Here is a 10,217-nt window from a genome sequence, read left to right on the forward strand (position 1 = left end):
TTTTGTTTGTTATATATTTATAACAATAATAATTCCATACGTTATGATGAGAGATGATAAAAATAAAATAGGCCTCTTGCACTCTGCTCTGCTTAAATAACTATACATAAAAGAGTAAAAGAGTAAGATCTCAGTAGGTCCCTAAGATTCCTGCTGTGGAAATGTGGTTTGTACAAATCATAAGGAACCGTCATAATTGTGGAAGAGTTTAATTCAAAATCATTCCTTTGGAAATCATATTGCATCGTTTCCTTCGAGCGGATTCTTTTAGGCCTTTGTCCATTTTTGGTTTTGTGTTATAAATAAAAAAAAAAACATCTCTGAGGGTTACGTTATTTTAATCCGGGTATAGGTACGAGTATATACCAGTGTACAATATAAAATTTAATACTTAAACATTCATATATATATATTTACGCATTTGCATTATTTTGATTTCCCTTATTAAAAAAATAATATATATTATTAATGCATTACTACGTAGTATATTAGCTATAGTAACTATAATATATATTAAAAGAGATGTGAGTTTAATAATTTTGTACATTAAACAATCATATTCTGTGTTATGTTCGACATAAGTGAGGTACTAAGTAGATAAAAGACATCTCCGTATTGTCAATATTAAATTATATTTTGTATGTAATAAATAAATAATTAATACACACACATATATATATATTAATTATTTATGTATAATGTATATATATGTAACTGTTTATAAAAAAAAAAACTGTTTTTATCTATTTTAAGAAAAAATCATAGATTGAAATTTTATAATGATGTATATTTTTATATTTAGTAATGAAATATAATATTTTAGTGTAAAAAATTTATTTTTCTTTAACTATTTCAAAAAAATTATTTAATTATTTTATCATTATTTATTTGTTTTTATACGTTTTAAATATTTTACAAGTATTATTTATAAATTATATTAATAATAATTTAACTTAAGCCATGTATTACTGTAAATGTATTTTATAAAGTTTATTTTGTATAATTTTCCATATTTTATAATTTCTAGTACATATTTCCTTGTTTAGTTCATAAGTACATTATATTATGGTTTAATTTTTATGTATTAAATGTTCGGTTAAAATTATAAACCTATCACTAAAACGTTTATAGACGTTTTTATAAATAAGAGATAAATATATTTTAAATTCATGATAAAATTCATATGGACGTATTATAATATATTTACTATGTAGACTTATGGTATAGATTTTTAAATTATAGATGTACATCGTACGTTTTCCCTGCAGTGTCCCACGCAATGTATAGACGTTGCGGGGAAAACGTACATTAATAAACATATTAATACTAGTTTTATAAATAATTTAACGATACTACTATATATATATATTTAGGTTAAGCAAAACATGTTTCCTATATAGTATATTTTTAAGAATAGTAATTTTTTAAACACAATATACATTTTTTTTCAATAATATAAAATCTATTATATTAAAAAAAAAAATAATAATAATATTGTATTTGATCACAAAATAAAACGTTTTAAATGCTTTTGCGTATGTACATAGTGTATTTAGTATCTACCACTTAAATGTTCATTTACCGTATATTATCCATTTGAGTACAATCGAATTTGTTTACAATTTATGTTTCATTTAGTATACGGGCACCTTTAGATATATTAGACCGATACTTAGGTTTGTATATAGTTATATAGTGAATTTTATATTATTATACTTAAAATATAATGTTGTGTGTATGCGGGGGATGTATCCGTCAAGTTTGTTTAGTCCACAGACCAGGTGAGTTTGCTGTTTGCCATTATACTAACGCACGTTCAGAATAATCGATGTTTATCTCTTTAAGTTTGCGTTTTATTGGTAAGCGTGTTTCATGCACGTGAACTGAACCGGAACTGATCTTCGAATTGACAATAATCGCTGTGTATATTATTATGAGAATGCACGAGGGTCGTTTTTGTTAAAGTTTTTTACTATTATTATTATACATTTTCGCTCTTCAACCAAATTTCTTTATGTGTTTACAATATGGATACCAAGTTTTTATAGGCTACAATTTAGCCAAAACGAAGTAGATAAGACGTAACAACAATGTCGAGATTATAACGTATTTTATACCAGCTAATCATATAATATTATCGTACAGAAAAATATAAAAAGAAAACGGTTTTTGTACTAAAAACATTGACGGCTGCAGTGAGCACCTAAAATTTGTATATTCGTTTGCAGTCTGAAGGCAAAGCCTCAATTATCGCGAACGAAAACTCGCGATTCACACGCGGGGTGCCGCAGTCAGATTTAATTTAAAAAGCATTTTTAAAAATCCTACTGTTTGCTCTCGGTTATTTTTATTTGTTTTGCAAAAACCCTGGCGCGTGTGCTCTTTATTAGTATTTGATTGGTGTGTACGGCCTCGCTGACATGCAATAATTGCTGCTAGCCCCGCTGCCGCCACCGAAGCCACTGCCGCCGTACTACACCCGCTGCTCTGTACAACCGGTCGGCCGTTCACCCGCACATCCTAGAACTACCCCTTTTGTTTATTATTATTTCAAAAGTCGCGTGCGTCGTTAAGGCCCACCTAAATCGTTATAAGTCGACAACGCAGTAATCACTAGGGATTATAACTACCTCAATTTTTAATGCAGGCAGTTCCTGTCAATTTAATGAAAGAGGAACATTTATAGATGGTATATATTTTATTATAATAATAATAGTAATAATAATAATAATGATATGTGAGGGGCATACGACGTGCGCCGCGTCTATAAAATCGGAATTCTACTCGATGTTAAATACTAAAAGAAATAATTAAAGAGAATTTTTGTTTAAATGGCCATAATTTACAGCCAAATCCATTAAATATATTATTTATGTATTACCAGTAATTCGAATAATCGACGTTAAGCATGATTTCCTGTAATTTTTTCAATTTTATCTTCATATTTATTATGCATTGCATAAAATAAATAGCTATTTTATAGAATGCGCCCATTTATTCTTGGACTTTATTAGAAATGAATAATTTATTCAAAATTTAATGTATTATCTATAACTTATTTATATTTACTATTTATTACAGAAACATGGAAGTAATGATTTTCCTCTTAAAATTAATTTTAAATGTTAAGTGAGTAAGCAGTAGGCACTACTCAATTATTAGAACTAAATGTTTGTTGTAATAATAAATAATAAAAACAGAATTATTATTGTTATTTTCACAATGTTTATATATAACCTACCGGTTGTAGGTATAATACGCATAATATCTATAGTAGCAAAATATTATTGGAATTGCTTTTAAAGTATTTTTTTTATTTATGCTTGCCCAATATAAGCAGCAGCCTCTTCAACCAAAAATTATCAAAATTTAAATCCTACAAAACAAAATTTGAAATTTTGCCTTAAAGTCATATGGTTTATGAGAAATAGGCAAATTCACGACACAAGAATATCTTTCTTCCTAGACTAGAAGAAAACCCAGCTTAAACATTTATATACCATTCTCAAAAGCTCCGATTGAGCACAATTCTACAACCTGGGAACTAAAATAAAAATCTGACGTTTAAAATTAAAACTATCTCAAGATTTTCTCCTATATCAGATGTCAGTATAGGTGAAATTTAAATTTTAAATTTTAACTTTTAATACAAATATTTAATAATTTATTATGAAATATAAATATCATTATTCTCGTGATTCGATTTTATGACTTGTAATAGCATGTAATATGCTGATAATTATAAATTTAATAAATAAATAAAGTAGTTATTTTAAGTAATGACAAAATTATGAGAAGAACTTTCTAGAGTAACCAGCTACTTTCTAGAATTGAAAGTACTAGATTAAAAATTGTTTATAAAGAATAGAATTTACAACATATTACATATAATATAATAATAATACTATATAATTTATTACATAATATAGTTCTTTTATTTTATTCAATTTATCATAAATCTCCACGTTTTGTAAACAAAGTATGAACCGTATAATTAAATTTAGAGTACAATTAAAATGCATTTAAAGTATAATTTTATTTTATTTTATTTTTTTAATTACAATAATTGTATTATTCAAATATTTTAAGTTTCAAGATTAAACTTGATTTTCGTATTAAGATTTTCTACTTACTGGTAAAATATATATTTTTTGTAATAGACCTACCTATAGTTGCATATTGTATATATTTTATGTAAGTTTCGCTATCAATTGATTTACATTTGAAATTTTGTGTATTTATAATTTATTATAATTATGAGTAGTTTTATTATAACACTTATTATTTTTATTATAGAGATGAAAAATTATACGATTTCAATAGGTAGTATTATTATTGAAATTACACGATAGCTGGTATATAATTTGATTTAACCAATAAAAATGACGAAGTGTGGACTGATCAAGTTTCAAGTAGCCAAGACGGGTTCTTCGAGCAAAGAAAGAGGACACTCAAAGTTGGAGAGGTGCTCAAAAAGCTGCCGCTTTGTTGATGTTTCCGGGCGGAAACGGCACGCTCAAATAAATTTATTTCCTTTTATAAAAACCTCAGAGCTAAGGTGTCAGTTGATGAGAGGCTCTTCTTTACAAAGTACCCTATTGAATAATCGCCAAAGCTGCCATTGCTCGTTATAATACATTGACACATTTTCATCTTGTTAATATTTGTGTATACAGCAATATTTCTATAAATTACTTTGAATCATCAAAACATAAGTGATTTTCATGACGCACGTGGAAAACATGTATTGAGTATAAATACACAATTATTAATACAAATCAATAGCAATTTTATAAATTGTATCTATGAGGTAGCACCAATAATTTTTGTTCACATTAGTCATTAATATTATTTTACATCAACTAAAAAATAATTAATCAAATTAAAATATGATTAAATAAATAAATAAAAATTTTTTTTTACAGTTTTATTTTTACTAGCGGTTACAGGGGAGTGGGTCTCAGTGGTAAGTAAGTTTCGCTTTACAGGATTGATCGGAACTATTATATTTAGATAACTATTAATATTTCTACATAATTCTAAGTCTGCTACGAGGAGCAATTTTTTTTTTTGTTACGATGGTGTTAATAATTTAACAATCTTATGTGTGTCTTGTGTCTATTTTTAAAATATAAAAAAATTCTGAAGGTTAAATTCGAGTGTCTATAGTCATCAATCATAACTAATGTAAATCGAATCTGGATAGGAAAATTAAAATAAGAATTGTGAGTAAAGTTATATATGTATACATAGTGGTTTATAACATAAATCTATTGTATTAAATAATAATAATAATAATAATAAGGTATTCACGAAATTTGTTTGTAAATAGTGATTTCTGTTTACTTATAGGTACATATGTGTTGATGTCGGTTTGTGTAATTGTAATGTGTGCATATGGACATAATATGCGACGTACGTAGTATATATTAAAATACAATATACTACATTAAAATCAATGATATGAAAATTAACTATCTGCAGCTTTCTGTTCACATTTAAATCTGATTAGATAACAGTTCATCGGGATGGAAAATCGTTAAGAGTGTAGTGTAATAATATTATATACACTCGTATGGTCGTAGGTTAGGTAACCTACTAGGTATATCGTATATGTGTACACTACTATGATGTTTGGCGACATTTGTTTTATATACACACGTGTAATATAAAGGTATTAACTTATAATGTAACTATTTATATTTATATACATATAGTGCCTTTATTTATAAACCACCCCTCATATGAAATATAGCATATAGTTATATGTACTCTCGCACGCGGGCAGACAGGTAGATACATATTAATTTCAGTAGGCTCCTGTAACTGGATACCGATTGAAACGCGATGCGCGAGTCGGGGCGTGCTCCTTTGCCGCCGTAGTCGCGTGTCCCGTGATTATTTTTGACTGCTGTAAAACAGGAACAATGCGCGGGGGAAATTTGGTGTATAATCCGCCGTGAATTCGAAACAATTCCAATATAATATTATAGCGACGTAGAGCAACGGCAGGTGAAGTGGCCAATAAAACGGTTCAAAAGACTTTAATCTTCCTTGCCCCACGATGCGGAAACAAAAGGTCGGACCCGTCGCATATATATAAAATGCAGTGTGTCTAATCTGCGTTTATGGGTCGTGGGTTATGGACACTCTAGAATCTAAATCACCCTTCAAAACAAGCAAAACTAGTTGGACGAATAACGCATATTATATTATTAGGTATAAACTTATTGTTGCAGTTTACGTGATTGGACATAAAAAATTAAAAGTTTAATTATATTTAAATTAAGAAATGTTGTCAGAGGGCGATTTCTTCAATAAAACCTTTCTATCAAACCTTCTTCATTATCATTTAAGACTCATGTACGTTTTTCTCTATATAATTTAACTCTATAAAAAGTGTATAGATTGTTTAATTAAATAATTAAGAATTAAATAAATACATATTTTAAATAGTCAACTTCATAAAGTTAGAACTTATAACTTATAATGTATGAAGTGGTGTTTCGTGAAATAATAAAATATAATACCTATACTCTATAGGCTATATGACTATATTATATAAATATACAATAATGTAGTTATTAGAGAATTAGAGCCCGAAGTTCAATGCAAATAGTATAATATTATTTGTGTACTATACGGGTTTAATGCATTCTAAGTGCATAATTTTTTTCGTGTAATTGATGTTTCAAAAGTAAAACTTTTATTTTAAATTTTTTAGGATTTTCGGGTCATTTTTAGATTCTGAACGGAGAGCTATGAATTAATACTGATTTTACAATGTGCCTGTTATTATTTTTTAGGACAATAAAAATGCATAGGTTTTTGATTTTGAGAGTGGTTTCTTGTAAAAAGTTGTATTTAGTTAGTACTAAGAGGAAATTTATTTTTTTTATTTTATTATAATGCAAGAATGAATTACCGAAGATGCTTGAAATTTTCATCTAATGTTTATATTATTAATTTCTATACATATAGTATAATTTTCAAAATATTTCGACTATTTTTGAGCTATATTTAAAATTTAAAGATATGAGAAATTTTTGATTTTTTTTAAATTTATTATTTCTATTAATATTGATAAAAAATTGTTAGTTTATTTAGAGTATATTTATTCTATGCGTGCCTAAGTTAAGTATTTATTTATTTATTTTTTTTTTGTATCTTTTGTTGGTTTGGTTAACATTTAGAAGTGTTAAAAATGCTGAAAGTTAAACCATTGTTTTTCTTTCGCTTTTATACATCTCAAAAAATTTGAATTATGTTCTATAGGCATTATTATTACATTAAAAAATCATTTTTCATTATTTTTTTTTATAAATGTTTACATTAATTATATATACTTATATAATAGTAGTATAGGTAGTGTAATTAATGATTTTTATTGTATCTTGTATATTGTATATTATTATTATCTGAAAATAACTAAAATTTAGAATGGTATTATATTTTGTGTAAAAATATAAAGTTAAAGGTAGTTAATATGTTACAAAGTATCTATAGATAAAGACCAATAAATTTTGATTTAGATAAATATCAGATGAATAAAATTTAAATATATTTTTCATTGCAGTGACTTATGATTCATTAGTAATTAAGTGATAAATAATAATTTATTACATGAACTTACAGATTCCATTATAGTGTATATTATTTTTGATTAATTATTTCTTATTTTATGTTAATAGTATTGATGTGATATAAATATAATGAAGTTACTCATCGTATAATATAATATTTATGTTCATATAACTAATTAAAAAATGGGGCTTTCAGCATCCTAAGTTCTTTCATTGGAATTATATTATTTAAACATATTAATTACTATAGAAAAAATGTATTTTACTAATTCCAGTTTATTTATACGATTTTTATCAATATCAACACGATGTACTCAAAAGGATTTTTAGTAAAAAAAAACCAAATGGGTATTATTTTTTGCAAACATTAATTCAATTTAAAGTAGATACATTGAAGGGAGTTAAAATCATCATATGACTTGTATCATGGATTATGATAATAACATAGACATTTCACAATTTCCTTACTACTAATATAAATACTTGATTTTCTCGACTAACTTCCCTGAATACATTTGAACGTTAAATGTACATAGGATAAATAACATAATATAAATAAATTAGTTGAAATTCGGTTTTTTTATTTTCATATAGATTTGACAGTTTTAACTCCAACTATGGTTGAATAGGTTTATTGAAAACGCGCGCCCCCTTGCAAAAATAATAACATAACAGAGCCACTCGAAAGTCCATTTCAATGTCACCACAATGCATTCCGTTCGTCGATTAGTGATATTGCACCAGGTATTTTTTTTATTTTTATTATCGTTTTGTAGTTCTAACAATAATAATTACACGTCCGGAGGAGAAAATATATTATTCAAGGGGGGTATTTTAGAGTACTCTTAAAAACAACGTTCTTTATACCCCCCATCCGTGATGTAACGGAGTTTTTCTAAAAATGTACATGCTCGACATTCAAAACAATGGGCTCTCAAATTCTTCCCCACCTATAAATTATAATACATCAGCATTAAGAAATGATTCTGAATAGAATTCATTTACTGGGGAATAAAATAAATCATGATTTGTGATAAAAGTCTTCAAGATAAAAAAATTGACTTAAGGATTTCTGAAATTTTTTTTTATATGTACAGTTGAAGTTAATTTTAATATATTTAGGTTGAAATATGTTATTGCTATACTCTTTGAAAAAAATGCTTTAGTTCTATAGTAGGTACTTAATGGCTGGAATAATATTTGTTATAATATATTGTATATTTTATATTTTCTATAATGAGAAAAAATTAAGACTTATGAGTATTATTAAAAGTACAGACAGCACTAAATAAATATAAAATATCATTGCTACTAAAATAATAACATTTCGTTGAATATAATGAAACTATAAATAAATTATTATGTTTCGTTTAATGAAAATCTTTTTAACAAAAAGTGTGAATACCTATGCAATATTCTATACTTTTAGTTTTTACAATAGCTTGGAGTTATATATTGTATTTGTATGAAATGTATTGAAAATAGAATAAAACTGACTATATTGCATTCAATAAACGATTCTTACCCAAAATTCGATGTTTCACTCTTCTATTTTTAAGGAAAATTTAGAAATATTAAAGAACGTTTGAGTATAGTAGTGTTACGCCTTGTATTTGTCACAGGCAAGCAATTCGATTTATCCCATAACGCATTGCATCAAATAGATAATTTGATTATACAATTAAATAGGATAAATAAAAAAAATTTTGTTTTCATTAAATTGATGTCTCTTTTTATCAATATATATACTATACATCTACCGATTCTACCAGATATCTATATTAATCATATTTCCACATGTTATTTAATAAATTCCCAATTACATTTTAAACTTACCACAAAATAATAAATAAAGAAACTCAAAGCTATAATTATTCAAGACTATAATACGTAATAATATTTGATTAAAAATTGGCAATATAATATATATATATATATTTATTTATGGCACTTGTTTTTGCTGAGTTTGATTACATTGAGAGAAATATGTCACGTAAGTAATACAGTTTGATCTCAACGGGTCCCGATTGTAATCTAAATATTCTGTATTTTAAAAATTGTACTTATATTTGTTATTATACTTGTTTAACATATTAGGTATATTTCAAATTACTTCCCGTATACCTACACATGTAAAACTATTATTGTATCTACAACATTATATAACGTGTTTAATGTATATATAATATACGTATCATTATATGCCTATATATAACGTTATAAGGCATAGGCGTATAGCTATGTAGGTATATACGACATACGTGTATGTTGTGTATATAGTAGGTATTATGTATTATAACGAGTCTTATAAGACGAGTTGAGATCAGTGAGGTTTGAATGTGTTATTTGAATTATTGTTGTGAAATTTGCTTTGATGTTTATCGAGCACTGTTCAAAATTATTTTTTATACAAGCCATCCTGTTGCAAACCCGTGCAAGTTGAATGTAAATCGAAACTTCCGTCTCACGTTGATACCTATATGCAGCGTACTTATAGATAAGTACACATATGCCACAATACACATTATAATAATATAATAATATGCACCATACACCTATATAAGTATACATCATATCGACATGACTTTCGGTTAACCGATTTAGGATTCTTCATACATATGTGTGTGTGTGTGT

The sequence above is a fragment of the Melanaphis sacchari genome, unplaced genomic scaffold, assembly GCF_002803265.2.
Source record: "Melanaphis sacchari strain LSU unplaced genomic scaffold, SCAv2.0 Contig113_pilon_pilon, whole genome shotgun sequence".
NCBI classification, from domain to species: Eukaryota; Metazoa; Arthropoda; class Insecta; order Hemiptera; family Aphididae; genus Melanaphis; species Melanaphis sacchari.